The sequence below is a fragment of the Pleurodeles waltl genome, chromosome 1_2 (assembly GCF_031143425.1).
Source record: "Pleurodeles waltl isolate 20211129_DDA chromosome 1_2, aPleWal1.hap1.20221129, whole genome shotgun sequence".
NCBI classification, from domain to species: domain Eukaryota; kingdom Metazoa; phylum Chordata; class Amphibia; order Caudata; family Salamandridae; genus Pleurodeles; species Pleurodeles waltl.
Genome location: NC_090437.1, coordinates 439,780,959 through 439,804,754, shown reverse-complemented (window position 1 = coordinate 439,804,754; position 23,796 = coordinate 439,780,959). Strand labels below are relative to the sequence as shown.

The 23,796-nt window shown below is 49.2% G+C and overlaps 1 protein-coding gene across 6 annotated transcripts in view; it reads right to left on the bottom strand.

Annotated features, from left to right (window-relative positions):
• The window catches only part of LINGO2 (leucine rich repeat and Ig domain containing 2), a 3,618,115-nt gene that overhangs the window by 2,563,117 nt on the left and 1,031,202 nt on the right, over positions 1 to 23,796 (bottom strand). The window lies entirely within an intron of this gene.

Sequence of the window (23,796 nt, the reverse complement as noted above, 5' to 3'; positions counted from 1 at the left end):
TAGTCTTTCCATAGATTTATCATGTAGAGCATTTCACTGATCGTGTTTGGGGTGAGAAGAGAGGTGCCAGTGCTCCAGAGATAGCAGGAGATATTTTTGTTTCCATAATTCCATCTGTGGGAGTGATCCTGTTATGATCACAAGATAATTAAATGATCAGCAATTGTAGATAACCTATCTACAGATACAGCAGGTGCCTTCTTGTTAGTGGAAACAGAAATGGTTGCTGTAAGATCAATGGCCTTATAAAATGTACTTCCTTTAGACATCCTTCTTGTGAAAATGGGCGCAGTTTGTAGATGTTGCAAGTTCAACAATGTTGCACTTACATTCCATACAATAATAAGAAGCAGAGAAAGTATATTTTGAATATGACAAATCTGAAAAAGGACCTGAAGGAGTTAGAGACAACAGGTGCCTTGGAATCTACAGGTAGTGGTTTTTCAGCAGTTGGCAAGTTTTGGTAAGGGAATTGCTGATAGTGTCTTGAGACCTATACTGATAATAGCTTTGTGTGCTTTAGTTGCATTTGGTCTCTGCAAGTTATGCAAGAAGCTGAAAGAGATAGAAACAAAGAGAGGAAAGGGAAAGGAAGAAATTGAGATGGAGACTTGAAGGAGTATCTATTACAGTGACATTAAGCAGTTAGAGGAATCCAGAAGACCTTTCCTGGATCGATCACAAAGATTTTGATCTGTCTCAAGTTGTAATCTGATGTGATGGTGTGATTCACCATCAGAGGGGGGGATTGATGTAGCAGAACTATTATTGCTACTTTGATGTTACAGTAATCATCTATGTGTGAACATCTTTGCATTTTGTTACTTGAAGACCTAATAGATTAATTCTAAAGTGGTGCACTGAAAACCTATTTTAAGGTGCATTCACTGGAGAATAGAAATGCAGAATGATGTGATATAGGCCTAAAATGTTATGTATAGTCATTATATTTAATTTAATGCGATTCTTTATCATGTTAATAGTTTGCACTATAATAAAAATGACTTTAAAAAAAGAAACATTTCAAATGTCACATGCAAATGTTGAAGATGCAGTTCTACATTATACTTAATGGAATATAATAACATAGTTATTTTGTTGTAAATCACCTTTTAACATGAGCACTGACAAAGCTTATTAATGATGAATTTATAATTTTTAATGTTATATGTTGATTGCGTGATATAAATGAATAGGCCCCTAATTGAGATTGTTGGGGGTCCTGGTGGGCCCCTGCTCTGTGGCTGAGTGAAGAGCTTGCCACCTGAGAAATGTAAGAGACTAGTGGGGGCCTACCTAGACTTTAGCCCTCTTTTGGTGCATGTGGGACATCCTGGCCAGGAGGATCGTGGCAACCCAGACCGACTGGAACCACATGCAGAGACAGACATCCTTGAATCTACCTCTGCAATGGGCCCTGCAGGGGTCCGCACCAGGCTCACACTCATGGGCATTCCTGCATGCTAGTTACCCAGGTGAGCCCCCCTTCTCCTTTCCCATCATCCTGGCAGTGGCATCTTACTTGGGGGTTCCTACGCGCATCACAACCCCAGCTTGCAGACCTTACCGAATTGTCTTGCCCCACATATCATGGATAGTCCCCTGTTCTGACTGATTTTGGGATTGTGGCCCCTGCTGTGATATAGCATCCCCTTTTGTGATTCCTAAATTCCAGGGAATGTGCGAGGAGAGGCCTGGACCTGTACCTTCCTGCACTGTATCTGTCCCTCCAGCCGTGTACAGGCCACAAAGCTAACCTGACGGAACCCTCATGAGGGGGACCCGGTCTCACAGTATTGGTGGGCAGTGCATCATGAAGTGTGGCCCTACACAAGGTGTGGGGAAAGCCACCCACTGGGAGCAACACAAGGCAGTGCCATGGTCAAATTAAAAGCCAGAGCACAGGGCTCGCGTCCTGACCTGTCTGGACTGGAGATGCCCACTGATTCCCTCCCATCAGACCCTGCAAACTACCCTTGACAAAATACTGGGAACAATTAAGTACTCGAAGACCACCCTTCAAAGGGAGATAGGAATTATGCCAGTTGAACTGGGTCTGCTCCGCACTGATCATCACAAATTGGCAGACAGAGTCAAAGACACTGAAACCTCCCTAGCTGACTTACAGCCTTCACACCAAGCCTTGAGAACAGAACTTATTCACCTAATGGACTGAGTGCACCAGTTAGAATGTAGGCAGAGGATGCTGTGGGATGCAGCCGGATCAACAGTGTGGGCAATGTAGGCCTCCCAAAGGGCACTCAGGGGTTTCACATGGTGGTCTACCTGGAACCATGGATGCACTCAGAGGTGGCCCCAACCCAGCTCATGTCATTCTTCACCCTTGACAGGGCACACCGTGTTCCTGCTCAGCCACTTGGGTGCCCACTCAGGCATGTGGTTACCAAACCTCTGCACTATAAAGGCAGTGATCTGTTTCTGCGGTGTGTAAGGGAGGCAGGCCCCTTTCGAGTTGGGAATGATCAGGACTTGATGTTCCCAGACTTTATGGCTGTTGTCTAGGCCAGGTGGGCCTCCTTCCTGGAGGTAAAGCGAGCACTCCAGGAGGAGGGGATCTTTTTGGTACTCGCTCATCTTCCCAGCTAAGCTGAAGATCATGCTGGATGGCAATACCCACTTTTGTCTGGACCCTGATGAGGTCTAGTCATGGTTGGAGACTTACCGAGCTGGGGCTGACCAACTGCGAACCGGTGTGAGAGATGTGAGCCCCACAGCACCGGGTACTGATGGACCCCACTGAGACACAATCCGATATGGATAAAGTGGCGGCCCTGCAGGTGACGGCTGTGCTCACTGAGGCAGGGTCCCTGACACCGAGGACAGCAGTGTCTCTGGGCACCGAATGGGTGCGTGTGACTCAGATTCACTGTACCTTGAGGATGACAAACTACCGAATGTGACCCCCAAGACTGCAGAGAACCTTGTTTAGACTGTCTCTCCATTCCCCAGTGAGGGTATTGAGTACTACATCTTTGTCAGAACGGCAACGAGAGACCATGGAACTAACCAGCTTTTGCTCTCCCACCATAATGCCATTCCAGTGATACCAGTATGGTGGTGCAATGTGCTCCTAGCCTTTTTAAACATTGTTATTTGATTTGCCATTCGTTGCTGGACTGCTCTGGAGTTGGGGAGTTGGGACAGTTGTTGTTCTTTGTTGTTCACTGCCACCTCATGAGTGAGAGTGCTATATGGGGAGGTTGCCAGGTAGGGAGGTGGGCTGGGGGTTTTGTTCTGCTTTTACTTATAGTACTATACTCTCTATCAATCAGTCAATCAATCATAGCATTTCTAAAGCTCACTACTCACCCATAAGGTTCTCAAGGCGCTGGTGGGGGGGATGCTGCTACTGCTCAAACAGCCAGGTCTTGAGGTGTCTCCTGAAGGTTAGTAGGTCCTGTGTCTGTCACAGGTGGAGAGGAACAGTGTTCCACGTCTTGGCGGTGAGGTGGGCGAACGAAGGTGGCGAGGTCAGCGGAGTGAAGCGGGCGGGTCGGAGTACAGAAGGTGAGATGTCTGTTGAGGTATTCTGGTCTGGCGTTGTGCAGTGCTTTGTGAGCATGGCTGAGGAGCTTAAACGTGATTCTCTTGTTGAAGGGGAGCCAGTGCAGGTCTCCCAGATGAGATGAGATGTGGCTGTGACGGGGATGTCCAGGATGAGGCATGCAGAGGCCTTCTGTATGCGTTGCAGTCTTTTTTGGAGCTTGGCCATGGTTCCTGTGTAGAGGGCGTTTCCTTAGTTCATCCTACTGCTTACAAGGGCTTGGGTGACCGTCCGTCTGGTTCCGATGGGGATCCATCCGTCCATCTTCCAATGCATACGGAGGGTGTTGAAGCAGTAGGAAGAAACAGCGTTGACTTGCTGGGTCATTGATAGCGATGAGTCCAGGATGAACCCCAGGTTGTGTGCGTGGTCGGTGGGTGTCGGTGAGGTTCCCAGTGTGGCAGGCCACCAGTAGTCATCCCTGGCAGAGGGGGTGGAGCCGAGGATGAGGACCTCAGTCTTGTCATAGTTCAGTTTCAGGCAGCTGTTCTTCATCTATTTGGCAATGGCCTTCATTCCTTTGTGGAGGTTGGTTTTGGCGGTGGCGGGGTCCTTGGTGAGGGAGAGGATCAGCTGAGTGTTATCGGCGTATGAGACAATGTTGAGGTCGTGTGATCGGGCAATGTTTGTGAGCGGTGTCATGTAAACATTAAAGAGGGTCGGGCTGAAGGATGACCCTTAGGGTACAATGCAGATGATCCTAGTGGCTTCAGAGCGTAATGGAGGGAGGCGGACTCTCTGGGTTTTGCCGGTGAGGAAGGAGGGGATCCAGTCCAGTGCTCTGTCACAGATCCCTGCGTCATTGAGGCGTGTGCGTAAGGTGTGGTGGCAGATGGTGTTGAAGGTGGCCGAGAGATCCAGGAGGATGAGGGCCGCAGTTTCGCCGTTGTCAAGTCAAGTAGGGTCCTCATGTCATCGGTGGTGGCGATGAGGGCGGTTTCGGTGCTGTGGTTGCCGCGGAATCCGGATTGGAATGAGTCCAGAATGTTGTTCTCCTCAAAGAAGCAGGTCAGTTGTTTGTTGACAATCTTCTCATCGACTTTTGCCAGGAAGGGGAGCGGGGAGATGGGCCGGAAGTTCTTGAGGTCTTTTTGGTGTGCCTTGGGTTTCTTGAGGAAGGCGATGATGTTGCCGCATTTCCAGCTCTCCGGGAAGGTGGCGGTCTCGAAGGAGCTGTTGATGGTCTTCCGGAGTTGTGGTACGATGACGGAGCTCGCTTTGTTGAAGATGTGGTGAGGGCAGGGGTCGGATGGAGAGCCAGAGTGGATGGTGTTCATGATTTTGACGGTGTCGTTGTCGTTGACCTGGGTCCAGGAGAGCAGGAGGTTGGTGTTGCTGGGGGGCGGTGAGTCTGTTGTGTCGGTGGTTGACAGGGAGGTCTGGGTATTGAAGCTGTCATGGATGTCTGCGATCCTGCGATAGAAGAAGGTGGCTAGGGAGTCGCAGAGGTCGTGCGATGGCAGGATGTCGTTGGCATTGAAACCGGGGTTGGAGAGCTCCTTCACCACATTGAAGAGCTCCTTATAGCTGTGTGCATTGTTGTCGATGCGTTCTTTGAAGGAGGTTCTTTTGGCAGTTCAGATGAGTTGGTGCTGTCTGCGAATGGTGTTCTTGAAGGCCATGTGGTTGTCTGGTGTCTGTTCTTGGTGCCACTTATTCTCGAGCCTTCGGCATGTTTGCTTGGATTCTTGGAGGTCAACGGTGAACCAGAAGACCTTTCTGTCGGTGTGTCAGTTTGAAGGTTTCTTTATCGGGGCGAGAGTGTTGGCACAGTCATCGATCCATTGCCAGAGGTTGAGGGCGGCTGTGTTAGTGTCGGTGGTGTCGATTGGTGGGTTCCGGGAGAGCATGGTGATCAGCTGGCCCTCGGTCACCTTGTTTCATCTGCAGTGGGGAATCCGCTGCATGTGGTGGTGCATTGTGGGTTTCTCGAAGGTGAAGTGGATGCAGCAGTGGTCGGTCTAATGGAGTTCGGTGGTGTCGCTAAAAGAAACGTGTTTGCTAGCGGAGAAGATGGGGTCGAGCGTGTGTCCTGCGGAGTTGGTGGGTATCATGACGAGCTGCTTGAGTCTGAGGTTGGCGAGGTTGTCAAGCAGGGTGGTGGAGTTGTTGTCGGTGTTTTTGAGGTGGAAGTTCAGGTTCAGGGCTATGACCTCTATACTTACCACTTACAGCCTGATAACATGGAACATACAAGGGTTGGGGTCGGCGGCCGAGTGCCACAAAATCCTGAGAAATCATAAAAGGTGGCGGGTCCACATTTCCCTGATCCAAGAGACACCCTTCAAGGGCACAGAGGCCGAGTGCTTCTAATGACGATGGTGGAGTCAATCCCATGGCACAACATACTCAGCCTTTGTGAGAGGCACATTGATCTGGGTAGGAGTAGGAGTCCGATTTGAGGCCTTGACGACTGTGACAGAGAGAGAGGGATGATACGTGGAGGGACAGCTCTGTTGTCGGCAACTAGTATTAGATAGTGCATATGCCCCAAATCAGGATCAGTCCCTCTTCCTCCATGCCTTTTTGGCACGACTGAGTCACCTGGCAGGCGGGTCACTCCTTCTTGGGAAGGCAACGTCAACTGCAAGCTTGATACCACCATAGATCACTCCCTTACATCACTACCTGAAGCAGTGACCCATAGGGCAGCTGTCAACCTCAACGAACTGGGACATTGAGTGGCTAATGAACTGGGACTTGGAGGACCCCTGATTCACCAAACATTTAGCAGACAGAGACTGCTTATTTTACTTTGGACTGTATCGGGTACACACAAGGATTGACTGTTTTGTATGCTCCAAGACCCTAAGTGGTTGCATTTGGCACGCAGAGTATCTGGACCGCACCCTCTTAGACCAAGGTCCCCTCCACCTGATGATCCGGCCAACAAGAGACGGCACAATTTTATAACTACATGGCTGCTGCATTCAGCAGCTCTGGAGGATGCCCCCTTCTGAGGCTTCTTAGCTGAGCAAGTGATTGGGTACTTTGCCACAAATCCTGGATGGCATCAATCTGTGATTGGATTGGGAGGATTTTAAGGTGGTGGTAAGGGAACACTGTTTGGGCCAGTCATTGAGCATCCATGGAGACCTGGAACAGGACCTCACAAGGCTAGAAGATAATCTCCATGACCAAGACAAAAACCTGCAGACCAGCCTGCACTTTCACAGCTGCTGGAGGCTCTGGAGTTATACAATGAGGTCTGGAACACATCCAGTGCCATTACTACAAGACATATGTGAGCCGAGCCCATGAGGAAGAGGGAAGGTCGGGGAGACTCCTGGCCTGGTTGGTCTTCCTGAGAGCAGGGCTGGCCCATTACCTGCCTCCTGACCACAGGGGGGCTACTCTCTTCTCCCTGAGGGACACTGATTGGGCGTTTTGGGGTTATTATGTCTCCCTCTATCAGCCACTTGAGGCTGGCATTCCAGTCACGTTTGGCCAATTCTTGGACTGCCTGTCCCTCCAGATCCTCCCAGCTGAAGAGAGGGAGACACTGGAGGTCATGGCCCAGGAAATTTGAAGTGCTATTAAGACCATGGTGACAGGTAAGACTCCAGGTCCTGATGGACTCCCCTTGGAGTTCTGCGTGGTGTTTACGGGTTAACTGGTGCCGACACTGGAAGAAGTAAATGTGGATCGTTACGAGGCGGGAATACTTCCACCCATGACCAGGGAAGCTTTAGTAGCTCCCACTGCACAAGTCAAATCCCCCAGAGGAGAGAGTCACCGACTTCCAAACTCTCTCCATGCTTAATACTGATTTTAATATACTTAGTAAAGTGCTGGCCTGTCGGTTATTGCCCCATATGCAGGGCCTGATCCACTCAGATCAAAATGGGTTCATACTGACCTGCAACATGTCCTATAACCTCTGTCGACTCTACTCTGTCCTCTATATCCATGAATTTGCTGCCAACCCCCTTGCAATGATTATGTCAGCGGACCTCAAGAAGGCCTTCGACACAGTGAGGCGGGACTTTCTGGAGGCCACCATGTAGCGAATGGGGCTCGGTGCTGAATGGACTCGATTGGTACACCTACTCCACAGCCACCCAACAGCAAGTGTCAAAATGGGGTGAACAATCTCTGAATCTCATGAAGTGTTCTGAGGCACAAGGCAGGGATGCCGGCAGTCACCCCTGCTGTTTGCTATCGAGCCTCTGGCAGAGAGGTTACATGCAGAGAGCATGAGTTGGGGCACAGAATTAGATGGCACAACCCATGTAATCTCTCTGTATGCCGATGACCTACTAAAATATCTCCAGAATGTCGAATGGGACATCCCTTGAGCCCTGCAGCTTCTACAGCAATTCAGCTTGTACTTGGGCCTTTGGGTGAACTGGGGAAAGACCTGTGTTTTCCTGTTGTCAGAGGAACCCCTTGCCCCACCACTTGCCCGCCTAACATACTCTGGGTGCTTTGCACTTTTCGATACCTAGGCATTCAGATTTTTCACAACATCATAGACCTATGCAAACATAATCTAGGAAGGCACCCAGATCCCTCAAGTTGTGTGTGCCTTTTTTAGCGATTACTCAAACTGGCCATGATGGCGCGTATAGCACTCTCCAAAATGGTCATGCTCCCATGGCTCCTCTACTTCTTCATTAATCTCCTGGTGAGGGTTCCAGAGGCTTGATTCTGGACACTTGATGCACTCCTTCGGGAGCTGATCTGGGATGGCACTGGCCACCTTCCATTGCCCCCTACTCAAGGGTGGGCTGGGAATGGCAGACTTTGAACTGAATTTCTTAGCGGCTCAGCTCCTGTGGATAACCATGTGGTTGGAGAGGAGCCGGAGCTTGGCCTGGTGGGCTCTGAATCCAACTAGGGGATGTTATTGGCCAAGCTGCTGAAGCCTTCCATGAGGATTCCTCACCTGGGTATTCTCTTGTCAATGGACTTGTTCTGCTGGCAGTGCAGTGTGTGGCAAATGTGTTGGGTTACCCTTACGCCGTTGAGCTGCCATTGGTGTGCTTACCCGACGGCAACCGCTTGAATTTATTCACAGCAGGGGGGCAGCTGTGCTCATGGACAGAGGCAGGGTTAGTGACTTTGAGCGTCTCCTTCTAGGCAGGCACTCTTATCCCCTTCAGAGCCAGTATTGTAACAGTCCAGCCTACCCCTATGTCCATTCCTCAACTTTGAAGCACATACGCACACATTCTGGGACTTGTGGGGATCCTCTAAGACGGAACCATGTACACACAGGGTCCTCCAACTCTTACTGACATTAGGATCTGGCAAGCACTTGGTCACATGGTTCTATAGGCCATTAAACAGCTAGGCCGGGAAGCCCTTGGATGTCCTCCGAGCCATGTGGGCCAAAGATTTAGGTCAGGATTTAATGGACGCTCAATAGGGGAGGGTGTTGGCCTATTCCTAAAAAGTTTCATGTAAATCACATTGCAAGTATATTCAATATAACTACACACAAAGGACCTACCTGACACCACACAGGATCAAGGCCATTTATTGTTGGGAACCCAAGGTGTGCCTTCGTTGTGTGACCTTTGGCTCTGACCTTGGACGTATGACTTGGGGCTGCCCTGTACTCTCTGGGTCCTGGGATAAGGTAGTCCTGAAACTTAATAAGACCCTTAATAAAACTCTTAAAACCACCCCCAAAGTATGCCTCTTAGGTGTCTTCTCCAGACCAGCAACTAAGAAAGTAGGGAACAGGTTTCTAGACCTGGCACTGGTCCTGGCCAAATGGCCTGGAAGTCTGCGGGGTGGCCCAGACTAGAAACCTGGACTAAGCACGTCCCTTTATGGGCCTGAGCTGAGGAGAGAGCATTGATCTGGGAGAAGGCTCGAGGAGTCCTTCGTAGACCCATAGAGGCCTGTGGTTGGTGGCAATGGACGAGTGGAAATTCCCCATAACTACCTGTGAACAAACTGATGATCAGGTAAGAGGACTGGAGGAGAAGACATTAAATTATTGAGCAACCTGGGGCTAGGTCCGGGGCTGACCAGCATGCAGATGGGCCGGGACTACCTAGGGCTAATGCCTGGAGGACGGAGACAGTGGCAGAGGGTTCCCCCCTGCAGCCATGAAGCTCCGCTGCCTGCCTTGATATCATGCCACCCTTACACTCCTGTTGTTAGTACGAAACTACCTGGGACAGTAAGGTATGCATGATCATGGTTTAATTTACTGTTATTTCTTTTATATCTACTAGCGTTTCTCTCTTGGCACTGCAGTCACACCCCTGACCCCGACCAAGGAGTGCCGGCTCACAACTCCACTCAGGGAACTTTTATGATCATTGAGTTTATCAATACTTGCTTGGAACATTGTCTATATTTCCCTACTGCTCATTCACAATAGTCTGTGTATTCTGTGTTATTCCACCTACCAAAATGCCAATAAAACGTGTTAAAAAAAGTAACATTTGGGAGTGCAGGTGTTTATGGGCAAGTAGCACACCAGTGAGATGGAATGTAAATGCATACACTCCTATGGAGTGTTGAAAGGGGAAAATAAGTCCCCTGAATGTGAGTAGTGGAAAAATGAAAGTCGCCCAATTAAATTATAGAAAAGAAGCTATGTTTCAGTGAAGGGGCAAATACAAAAAGAGGAATATCATCAATTGAATAAGAAGCAGCAAGCAGTGAGATTGTTAAGTAAACCAACCATTGGTAATCAATGGGCTGGCCAAAAGCCCATTGAAAGTATAAGTATTGGCAAATAGGTCGCTTCAACAACAAAGAGCTAAAAGCTGTCTATACCAGAAACCTAATAATATCTTTTATTCTTAAAACTTGATTTTATATGTTAATAATGTGCAAAAGAAAATGGAGATCATTCTAAAAACCTTAAACATGTAGCATGAACGATTGTTACCTTGCTGAACATTTTTAAGAACACATTATGTACTTTTTTAACTAAAAAAAGTCTGTGGCCCTCATTACAACCCTGGCGGTAAATCCTGCTTTCCACCGTGCTGAAGACCGCCAACATACCGTTGCAGCGGCAGAATTCCGCTACAGGTATTACGACCCACATCTCGGAATCCGTCACAATACAGACACCCACACAAGTCCGCCACACCAAATGTTAGTGATAAACTGGCGATACCAAAACCCACACCGTCACACCAACAGGAATACGCCCACACTATCACGACCCACGAATCAACACGGCGGTCTTTCAACCGCGGTAATTCATTGGCGGTACACACCGCTGCGCTCAAAATACACACACACTTACAAAACACAACCACATTGGACAATTCGAAATACACACACCTGATACACATGCACACACCACACCCACACACTCACAACACTATAAAACACCCACCCACACTACCCACAAACCATTACAACATAAAATTTGGAAGAAGGCCAGAAAAAGAGATTAGCAAACACAACACCAGCATCCACAGACACACAACACCATCACTTATATAACATCCACACACTTCAAACAACACACACCAACACATCCCCCCACAAATCACAACGGACAGCACCTCACACATCACCCACACCACATCATGGCACCTCAAAGACAACCCAGGTTTTCTGAGGAGGAGCTCAGGGTCATGGTGGAGGAAATCAACCGGGTAGAGCCACAGCTTTTCGGATCACAGGTGCAGCACACCTCCATTGCGAGGAAGATGGAGCTATGGCGGAGAATCGTCGACAGGGTCAACGCAGTGGGACAGCATCCAAGGACACGGGATGACATCAGGAAGAGATGGAACGACCTACGGGGGAAGGTGCGTTCTGTGATTTCAAGACACCAGATTGCTGTACAGAGGACTGGCGGTGGGCCCCCACCTCCTCCCCCACAACTAACAACATGGGAGGAGCAAGTCTTGGCAATACTGCATCCTGAGGGCCTTGCTGGAGTAGCAGGAGGACTGGACTCTGGTAAGTCACATCTAATTTTCCAAATCTCCCCACCCCACCTGCATGCCAACACATACCCCCACCCTTACCCTCACTCCCATCACTCCATCATCTCGCATATGTCCCGCTATCACAACCCACACATCTCAATACCAAGGCCCTGCATGCAACACCTATGCATGGACCACCGTCACCAAAGAATGTCCAGTACAGATACCCACACAGACCCCAAACCAATTATCACAAAAGGGCAAACACAATGATGCAAGCACAGGAGTAGAGGGTAACTCCCCCAATGCACAAGATGGCACACTCAGATACTAAAACTATGCATTTACACACCAACAGGACCCATAACCAATGTCACCGGACAGGAGGTGCCAGACATATCCAGTCTCCCCCACAAAACAGGCCCACAGTGATGACAGCAGCTCTGAACGCCTGGATCAAGATGACCAGCCCGGCCCATCAGGTACCTCGGACAGTCGGTTCCCCTGACACAGTCCCAAACCACCACTGAACCTCCCCCCTCTGGAAACACTGCCACAGCACCCACCCAGCGGACCCATCCCCACAGGATAACAGGGAAGCTGGGAGGACTGCTGTGCGACAGGGGGAGGACAGGCCAGAGAACCGACACTCCACAAAGCACTCTCCAACATCATGGGAGCTTACCACCATTCCCAGGAGACCATGGGTACGGTACTGGCCAAGTTTCAGGAGACCCAACGGCTGCAGGAGGAACACTACCTGGGGAACAGGGAGGACTTGAAATCCATTAACACCACCCTGGTCACCATTGCAGGGGTGCTGGCATACCTTGTCAACACCGTGAGGGACACAGTGGCACACCAACAGGCCCCTGACACTAGCTTGGCCGATGAACAGCCCTCCACCTCCGCCGGCGCTAGTGGACAGGAGGCACCGCCACAGGACCAACAGGCCACCAGCACCCCACCCCCTGCAGAAGGAGAACCACCCCGCAAACTGTCCCTGAGATCCAGGAACAAGACAGAAAACATTGCTAAGACCCCCGCCGAAATAAGACCCTCCTGAATGTCACCCATCTGTCCCACTTTGTCACCCTGTCCTCCTTAAACTGCCATTGCTCAACTTCGTATGCCCCATTGGACAATGCACCTGTGAGACCAAGAGACTGGACTCTGCCATGGACATTCCTCCACCATCACCCCAGCCCATTTCACACCCCCTCCACTTATTTGCACAGAAATAAACCTTGAATCACCAAAAAATCTGGAGTCAGTCTGTACTTTCACAAATGTGTAATTGCAAAATCTCTGAAATATAGCAATGTCAATGTACTTGTTCACATACCAATGTTACACAGCTGTAGGCCAGGAGGAAACATAGCAGAGGGCACAAATTGGGACTCAGATCTGTGAAATGGAAAGCCAAAGTGAGAAGTCAGGGTCCATACACAGAGGTAAAAAGGCAGACTTATGCTAGGTCCTACAATAGTATGAGATGTGGGAAGCAGTTCCATCTTCTTACCTGTGTCTCACTGGAAGTATTGCATGATGATGTTGTTTCGGTTGTCTACATCTTCTTCTTCTGCCTCCTCCTCTTCACTGTCCAAAGGCTCCACAGCTGCCACAAGACCAGCATCAGGCCCATCCTCCTGCAGAAAAGGCACCTGCTGTCGCAAAGCCAGGTTGTGCAACATACAGCAGGCCACGATGATCTGGCACACCTTCTTCGGTAAGTAGTAAATGGATCCACCTGTCAGATGGAGGCACCGGAATCTGGCCTTCAGGAGGCCAAAGGTGCGCTCTATTATCCTCCTAGTTCGCCCATGTGCCTCATTGTAGCGTTCCTCTGCCCTTGTCCTGGGATTCCTCACCGGAGGATGCCGCCATCTCATCACCTGCCACAGCGGACGTGCCCTATGGAGGAGAACGGTGAGCAGAGTAATACAACACTTAGGTATCACAAGGCTGTTAAGCAAAAAAAATAAATTTTCTCTATGTGCCTTTGTCTGTCCATATTCCTGGCCTAAATAGGTGTGACGCAGTTATTTGGCCTGCCATGTGGGCCCTTAAATGGCAGCTGCCTGACCTGCAAGGTGGGACAAGGGGAAATGAGGTAACTGCGCTGGCGTTGTACACCGTTGCGGTAGGCGGTCGAAGACCGCGGCACAATTCAGCATTGGTTATCATTGGGCCCTATGGGTTCCAGGAGCCAATGACGATGTATGCCGGCGGTGATGGTACGCACCGCCGTGGACGTGACTGCCATTTTCTATCAGTTCCCTCACTTGATACCTGACCTTCAACAGGAGAGGACCTACACTGCAAGTGCTGCTGTGACCTGTGTCTGGAAGCGACAATGGCTACAGTGTCTGGGGAAAGGGCCCATGCCTTCACTTTGGAGGAGTTGGAGAAACTAGAGGATGGGGTCCTCCCCCAGTACACGCAACTGTACGGTCCTCCAGACAAACATGTGAGTACACTGTGAGCGTGGTGGATGGCACATGATTGTATGGTGTGTCGTAGATGGAAGAGGGAGGGGGGGACAGGCCAGCATGTGAGGATAGTGTGTGTGTATGTATGTCTGGGCCAGGGTGGGAGGTTTGTGGGCAATGTGTGAGAAGAACTGTATGGGAGAGTAACATCTATTCTAACTTCACTTTTCCTCTAGGTCAGCGCCCACCAGAAGAAGGGTATTTGGTGTGCCATCGCCAAGGGAGTGCAGACCCTGGGGGTCTACCATAGACGGAGCACCCACTGCCAGAAAAGATGGGAGGACCTGCGCCGCTGGAGCAACAAGACGGCGGAGGCACAGCAGGGGATGGCCTCCCAACGTGGAAGGGGTGCCCGTCGCACCATTACCCCCCTGATGTACCGGATCCTGGCGGTGGCATATCCGGAGTTGGATGGGCGCTTGAGGGCATCACAGCAGCCACAAGGGGGTGCGTACACTCTCATTCAGCTGACTCTGCGTGCTTGACGAGGTGTCTGGGTGGGGGTGGTGGACTGTGGGTTTCCCCAGGCCACGGCAGAAGCGCAAAGGTAGATCCATTGTTTTGCAGGCTCATTCCAACTCCAACCCCAAAGGTGGTATTTGCCCTCTACACCTAGTCACGCTCCCATGGGTTCCAGCTGTGCATGAAGTGGGTCTAGACAGAGTCCCCCTTGGGCATGTGCTTTTCCTCTGCACTGTTAGTGCATGGCTTAGTGCATAGGGCTGCTCCCTGTGTGTTGTGTTGTGTCCGCCAACGGTAGTGGTGTTGCATGCATTGACTTCTGTCTTCCCCCCTTTTTGTTTTGTCACTCTGTTCTTGCGTGCATTAGCATCATCTGGTGGAGGAGCAGTGACACTGGAGCAGGGGGGAGCTGCATCCCACATGGCCCTGGAGGGTGAAGTAACGGAGTCTGAAGGCACCAGTGGGACGGAGAGTGAGTGGAGCTCCACGACAGGGACAGGAGCATACACCAGCGGCAGCGACTCCTCCTCTGATGGGAGCTCCCTTGCGGTGGCAGGCACCTCTGTGCCCACCGAATCAACAGGTACAGCTGCCACCCCCATTCCAGCACCGCCCCCCCAGCAGCCCCTCAGCGTGTTTCCCGTGCCAGCTCACCCAGGAGGGTGGGCATCTCCTTCACCCCTAGCACCTCAGGCCCTGCCCCAGTCAGTCCTGCTGCCCTCAGTGAGGAGGCTATTGACCTCCTGCGATCCCTCACTATTGGGCAATCTACCATTTTGAATGCCATCCAGGGTGTTGAGAGGCATTTGCAGCAAACAAATGCATACCTGGAGGGCATTCATTCTGGTCAGGCGGCCCAAAAGAGAGCATTTCAGGCTCTGGCATCAGCACTGATGGCAGCCATTGTGCCTGTGTCCAGCCTCCCCCCTCCAACTTCCTCCACCCAGACCCAATCCCCTGTACCTCAGCCTATCCCAAGTACACCATCAGACCAGCATGCACACTCATCAACACAGAAGAGTGGACATGGCAAACATAAGCACCACACATCCCACCGGCACTGACACAAGCACCATCCCCATGCAGACACACCAACATCCACTGGCCTCCACTGTGTCCCCCTCCTCCACATCCTCCTCCTCCCTCCCTGTCTCGTCTTCACTCACACCTGCATGCATTACATCCTCAACCACTACCTCCATCACCAGCACGTCCATCACCACACACCGCTCATGTGCAATCACCACCCCCACTACCATTCACACATCCCCTGTCCTCTCCCATTGTGTCTGTGAGCCCTCCTCCCAAACTACACAAACACAGGCACACACCCACCCAACAGCCATCCACCTCACAACAGCCTCCGGCGATGCACCTTCACCTAAATTCAGCAAACGTACACCTCCTCCAACCACTACCTCTTCCTCCACTCCGAAACACCCTCCATCTTCCCATCCCAGTGTGTCTAAGAAACTCTTCCTCGCAAACTTTGACCTCTTCTCTACACCTCCCTCCCGTCCCAGCCCAGCACCTCAGCCACCAAATCCTCAAGCACAGTCGTCCCAGCAACTCCGGTCTCATCGCGGGCGCCACCCATCAGGGCTGCCAGTGTGCCACCTAGCGAGGCCAAGGAGCAGGCCGGATGATGGACCAGAGTCACCCCTTCTGTCACCACAACATCAACCTGTACGGCGGTGGACACTGCCACCAGCACCGCCACCAGCACCGCCACCTGCACCACCACCAGCACCGCCACCAACACCGTCACCAGCACTGCCACCTGCACGTCTGCTGCCTCACCAACAGTCCCCAGCATCATCCCCAGTGGGCAGCCATCCGAGGCTGCAGGAGACGTCCTGCTGTGTCCCTCAACAGGTGCAGACACATGCACCACCGCAGCACCTCCGCCACAGACACCACTGCAAGCCCCGCCACCAGCCCCACGGCGTGCTCAGACAGTGCCACCACAGCTGACATGGCAATCATCCCCAGTGGGCAGGCATCAGAGGCTGCAGGAGACGTCGAGGACCCTGCCCAGCATACATGAGGCATGACTCCCAGCACAGTTTGTACCTGCAGGTGGCAGGCGAAGTCGCGGCAGGGTGGAGTGTGTCTCTGCCTCCATGGCATATCATGCTACCTGTTCCCAGGCAATCTTGTGGCACACACACCCAGGTGAGGGAATGGGACCTGCAACACTGCATGTAAAGCACTCTGGGCACCAAGCCCCCTCCAGAACCAGTGGAGAATCACATCCACTACCTCAGTCCTTGGCAGGATGAAGCACTCTGGGCACAAAGCCCCCTCCAGAACCAGTGGAGAATCACATCCACTCACACAGTCCGTGGCAGGATGAAGCACTCTGGGCACAAAGCCCCCTCCAGAACCAGTGGAGAATCACATCCACTACCTCAGTCCTTGGCAGGATGAAGCACTCTGGGCACAGAGCCCACTCCAGAACCAGTGGAGAATCACATCCACTACCTCAGTCCTTGGCAGGATATGAAGCACTCTGGACACAAAGCCCCCTCCAGAACCAGTGGAGAATCACATCCACTCACACATTCCTTGGTAGGATGAAGCACTCTGGGCACAAAGCCCCCTCCAGAACCAGTGGAGTATCACATCCACTACCTCAGTCCTTGACAGGATGAAGCACTCTGGGCACAAAGCCCACTCTAGAACCAGTGGAGACTGTTATCCACTTGAGAGACTGTGGCTTTGCACTCCCTAGGATACAGCAGTGGGCAAACCACCCACTGGAAAGACTTGAGAGACTGTGGCTTTGCACTCCCCAGGATACAGCAGTAGGCAAACCACCCACTGGAAAGACTTGTGAGACGATGGCTTTGCACTCCCCAGGATACAGCAGTGGGCAAATCACCCACTGGAAAGACTTGTGAGACTGTGGCTTTGCACTCCACAGGATCCAGCAGTGGGCAAGCCACCCACTGGAAAGACTTGAGAGACTGTGGCTTTGCACTCCCCAGGATACAGTAGTGGGCATGGAGCCCCCTCGTGGAGCAGTGGCGTCGTCCGTTCATCCTGCTGAGGTGCCCCCTTCCCTCTCCCCCTGAGGTGCCTGTTTATTTTCCATCTGATGCACCTGCAGTGTTCTCTCCGTTTCGAGTCAGGTATCTTGTGTGGGTTTCGCCCATGCATTTGGGACACTAAATCCACGGACAATGATTTAATTTATATCCGAACTTGTGCAGTTGGTGTACATATTTGTATATACTAATTTTTTTATTTGATTTTTATTGATTACACTTGTTACAATCATTTCCTTTTGTCCTTGCGTTCTTCCAGGGGGTGACAGGGTGTATATGTAATGTTGCTGCATGTATTTATGTGTATGGTGTTGTGGGTGAGGTTGGGGCTGTTGCTTGTTGCGTGTGTGTGTCACTCTCTCCCTTTCCTGTGTGCTAGGAGCAGTACTCACCGTGGTCGTCGCCGGCGTCTTTCCTGCTCCTGATACAAGACAAGGTAGACCAGCATGGGCAGGACCTGTAGTTCGGGCTCCGTGGCGTCCTGGTTCCTCGTTGGGTGTCGAGAGGTGAGTAGGTTCCGTTCCAAGTCCTGTTTCCGCCGTGCTTTTGATAGCATTGGCACCATCCTGGAAAATGTGGCGGATAGGTGTTTTGTAATACAGTTTGCGGAACCTTGTGTTCCGCCTGTTTGTTGGCAGTTACCGCTGCGGTGTTTGTTGCAACCGCCGTGGTGGTCGGAGTGTTAAAGTGGCTGTCTATGTTGGCGATTTCCGCCATGGTCGTGATTCCATTTTTTTTTGCCGCCGGCCTGTTGGCGGTATTACCGCTTCTTTAATACCGACCGCCAGGGTTGTAATGAGGGCCTATATGTTTAAGCAGCTATTTCAGAATATAGAGACTGACAAAAATCAGTAAATTATTCAAATGTATTTCCATGTAATATGACATGATAGACCCATCAAAAACTTTCAATATCCCTCCCTTTAATAGTGAAAAGCACAGAGTACTCATTGAATGATCAGTAATTTGTGCCAATGTTCTAGCTTTTGGACCACAAGAGCATGTGTAGTATGATATGCTTATGCTAATAATGAAACATACCCATATAAGTGAATTGAGTGCAGTACACCTATGTAAATAAAGTTTGGTGCTTGATTGTGTACTCAGTACATAGTTTAAACAGTAACATTTTATTAAATGCTTAATAAAATCACGTTGAGGAGAGAGTTTATAGAGATATATCAAATAATTCTACTAAGAACAGTTAGAATGAACTAATAGTTATCATAAAAACCTCAGTGACATTAGTTTAGAGGCTCTTATAAGCCATTTACCTAAAATATTCTATTAATCAATTTGAATGTACAGGATTACCATATCCAATAGTACACCCATTTAAAAAAGAGTACAACACTTAGGGCCTGATTCTAACTTTGGAGGACGGTGTTAAACCGTCCCAAAAGTGGCGGATATACCACCTACCGTATTACGAGTTCCATAGGATATAATGGACTCGTAATACGGTAGGTGGTATATCCGCCACTTTTGGGACGGTTTAACACCGTCCTCCAAAGTTAGAATCAGGCCCTTAGTCAGATCCCTCGGAATACAGTGTATAACAGCGAGTAAAGGCCATGGCTGTAGTTTTTAGTTCTTAGAACAGACAACATACCCAGTATCTGACCAATAAAAGAACTATCTGGACCAGCACAGATGTTAAGAGTACGACTGATAGTCAGGTCTCTTGGAATTCAGTGTGTGGCAGCTGGTAAAGGCCATGGCTGTAGTTCTTGCAAGCTGACAGCGCACTATCTTGACCAGCACAGGAGTAAAGAAAGTCATTTCCTTTGCTGCATCTTTGTGATAAGTGCTGATGTAGGATATTGTAGAAGGGGTGTCTGGAGTAAAAAGAGCTGGTGAGGTCCCCATACTCCCCTCTCCCAGCCCGGACAGAAAGGGTGAGTTGGTGCAGGCTAATGTAAGGTTTAGGAATAGGTTGGCCAGAAAAGTGGGTGAGGTTATTTGGGGGCAACCCTGGTGGACAGGGAGTGGACAAACCAGCTTGCGGTATAGAGTTAAGGGTGAGGGAGTAGTGAGCTTGAAGCACTGGGAAGATTACAAATGGACCATGTAGAAGAAGAAACAGTGGTTAGGGCTAGGGAAAGGTGGAAACTGATGAAATTTAAGATAGGAATTTCTGTTTAGGGGAGAGATGGACATGAAGATAAAGTTGAAACTGGAGTAGGGTTGATGGAGAGACCTTTGAAGCTGGGATGGTATTAGGCAGGGTTTTTGTTTAAAGAATGTAACGTATGTTGCTAGGGTGTTTTGTGTGCACAGTCTTCTTCTAAAGCAGTTTACACAATTATTCTGGGTTTGTGGAATGCTCGACTTGTATGTTATTGATTCCATTCTTGTTCAGAGGAGGGTGTATCAAGCACACAAAAAGTGATGGGAGGAATGCTTGCAATTTTTTTAACCACTAGCAATCGCTTGGGGTAGCATTACAACCCATTGTTTTTTTGCGTGCCACATCACCGCAGTTTGGACCCAGCCATACGCAATTTAATATTCACCCTTTTCCAATAGGAACAGTCCAGTAGGAACTGCTAGGTCAGGTCTCCCATGAACTAGAACACAAGCAACCCAAGACTGATTTTTCCCTGATTTGGTGTTTTTTAGACCAGTGTAGCTTAATTCTAGTGGCACAGTGAACACAAGAACCACGTGTGGACCTACCCTTGAAACTTAGGGTGGTACATCAAACACACAAAAGTTAAAAGGAGGAATGCTTGTAATTTATCTAACCACTGGCAATCGTTCAGGGTAGCATTCCAACCCATTGTTCTTTTGCCCACCTGTCCAGAGGGGGCCTAATCTGGCAGTTTGGGCTGGGCTGTTCCTATTGAAGCAGGAACAAGGCAGCTTATTTGCAGCATAGTTGTAAATTGCTGGTACTTTTAAGCAGTGACACAGTGAATTAAAAAGCTATGGACGGGGATGATGCCCCATGTAATTGCCAGTGACTTGAGATTAACTCAAACATTCCACTCTTCATTTTCTTTCTGTTTTCTTCATGCCAAGCACCTACAGAACAACCGAACAGCAATTTCAGCCCAGAACTTCAAACATGAAGTAGCTGGAAATAATTAAGCCTTTGTATGGCCTACAAAAAAGCCTGACAAGCAGAACGTGTCAATGAAGTAACTTCAATTTCCTAGACTTGAAATGGCGCAGCATATCAGATGCGACCAATGACCACACACGCTTTCAGATTCCGGCGGGGCCACATTGTTTGGCGGCAAGAATTAAATGAAAGCAACATGTTGTACTTGAGTTAATAATGGAAAGGAGCTGTAATAACCTCGACAAAAATCTCATAATCATTTCATTACATCGGGGAGTTGAGCTTAGTGTTAAAGCATTTACATGCGGCGCGCGGCCTGGCCCCTTTAAAGACAAAAAGGACTCGCTGCCGTGTGAGCTTTTAAATTATATTAAAAAAATAAATCCCGAAGGTCTCTGGGGATTTGCCTCCTCCGTTTGCTACCGAGAATGATAGACAGAAGCCTTTCAGTGGGTCCGGTGCCTTATCTCTGCATATTTTCCGCGATGGTTTGAATAGGCGCGTGATTGCCACGGGCGCAGCCGGTTTCGAAGCTGCCAAGGGAATGAATAGGGAGCAGTAAATTGCACATCTCAGTGCGGAGAAAGAAGGATGCGGGGAAAACACCAGCAGAGTTTCTAGAATTCAGAATGCAAAGACGTACTTCTACAAGACCACTGCCGTTTGGCTGTGTCTCTGCAGCTAGTTTTCGCCGACAGCAGCCGTCAAATCGGTGGCATCTAGTTGGCCTGCCCTCGGGCACGTTTTCAAAACAAGTGTTAGTCCCTCATGTCCTACAGCGTTGCAGATATCCCGTATCCCTGTCGTTCGGAAGACTCTCATATTTGGTGTAACTTTACGTGCTGCAAAATATGCAATAATCATGCGGTGTCTCTCACCATAGATCTCTAGGTCGCGCAGGACAACAAGTTCCTCTGTCAAAGCAGAAACACATCCATCCATCAAAGCCGTCACAGTCCAGGAATTGAATGAAGGGGTTTTGACAGGTGACAATCCAGGTTTGCATAATATCTTTTGCCTTCTGTTAAGTTTTGTTGCCTAAAATTGCATTTCCTCTTTTATAAAATTTCGAGTTCTGTGGAGGCATGGAGCATCACCTTTTACCACAAACTGTGGCACATAGGGGCCGCTTAGATCCTCGATTTTTAAACGCTCTTTTTAACTTACCTTTTCCTTTCTGTTGCTAATCTTTTACATGGCTTTTTATTCATCTGATAATGTACTGAGAACTCACTGTACTGTACAGGTTGCTTGTTCCTAGTAAGTGTTGATGCCACTCCGTTCAAAGCTGAGCACACAGAAGGTGATGCCCTACGTGGATACAGCTTTGTGTTTGTAAACATTTCAAAGCATTGAGCTTGCATCTCTAACGAAATGTGGAAGGAATGGCACTTGTGTTATATAAACTGCCTCTGAACCATATGCAGCAGAGGAGCACTTCCACTGAGGTTATCCTGGAATGCGGCATGCAGTGCCCAAAAAGGAGATTGGCTGAATCTGATGCTGATTCTGAATCTGACCTCTAACCTCCACAGGACCAACAGCATGCATTACACCAGACTGTACCTGTCACCCAGTACATCGTACCAAGGTATGGGGGTGGTCGGGTTTTCCCAATTGATATGGCAGAGGGTAATCCTGCTACACGTTTGGCAGTATAGGTAGCTACAGATAAGAGCGTAACAACAGGCTGACATGAGAATGGTTGAACTGTTTGTCTGGGAGCAGTTTCATATAGGTGCACAGGCACAGTGGGATTTTTGAAGACTGTGTGACTACAAAAGACACTGAGCCCTTCACAGGCCAGGAGCCGGTATCCCCTATTATCTAAGGTCTATGTATCAGCACTATAACTCAGGTAGGACTTGAGTGGTTTTATTATTGTTGAATTAGATTTCAAAATGAGTATGTCGTTTCAAATAAAAATCTGTAGCCCTGAAGAATGCCCCTGACCTGCATAGCATCTTTGTGAGAGCAGAAACATGTCAGCTATTTGAAACAGGCCGAGCCATGAACTCCGCAGTACCGTCATTTCCTGTTTTTAGTCATAAATGTGGACACCATCATTAAGGTGGTATACTGGTTGTCCACAAGGTATTTTTAGTGTAACTGAATCCTCTTCCTGTCCAGTAGCTTTTCGGTTCGCCAGGAAGATTGAGTCCGTCCTGGTGGCATTGTACTACCAAGATGGGAAGAGGGTGCCAATGATGAAGCATAACACAAATAAGTGTGTGATGCTCCCTCTTCCATGAGGAAAAGCTTCCTTCATGTTCTGTTAGGATAACTATCCTGTTACACCGCAACTTGGGATATTGGTCTCCTGACCCACTCTGGTAAACAGTGTATAGTACTCATGAGCTACCATACTTGCTCCGATAGGGCTGTTAATTTTTTTAATCATCTTTGTAATGCTGGTTACCATGTTTTGCCTTGTTTGCCTAGTAATTGCAGCTCATGTTTTTAATGCAAGAATATGATTGTTGCAATAAATGTTCTAACTGCCATTTTCGCATCCTTATTGTGCTTCATCTTGTTTACTCTGAGTGACAGCGAAAGGATGGCTCTGTCTCAAGATTTCCTTGTGAATCTTAGTAGTCATGTTTGTGGGTGCAAAACCCATCTAGTACCCCGGTGTATTTAGGGGTTCAGACGGGGCACTTCCTGGTGGTATACGCAGACTGAGTCGCTATACTCTGATGTTTATGTTGACCAGATACACAGTCCTACTTAATTTGTAGGAAGCATATAACAAAACACTTTTGCTATCAGCTTGTTGATATATGTCTATATAGCTATATCTATATTCCCTCAAAGGTTGCAGGGACATTATAGTTAGATTCTGAATTTACTTCCACAAAACCATTGAAATTCAGCATTTATAGTTATGGCTAGCTCAAGTAACTATAACTCGTTCCCCAAGGTAACTATAACTCATGTCCAGACCCTGCGGCCAACTCCTATAACCACCCAACCCTGTGCCACACATGGCCTACAGCTGTACACGGCCGGGATAGGCCACAGGGCTTGGCCTGAGACCAGGCCCTGTGGCTAACACCTACAACCACCCAACCCCATGCCACACACAGCCTTTGGCCCCCACCTTGCACAGTTTTATTCTCAATCATTTTACTGCAAATGTTCCATTGATATTACCAATGAGGTTATCAAAGATGTCATGAGTGATGTAAAATCTGGGGTAATTAGCAGTGCATGGCCAGGGCGTGAATTATAGTTACGTTAGTTACGTTAGGGCATGAGTTATAGTTACTTGAGCTAACCATAAATATAATTGCTAAATTTC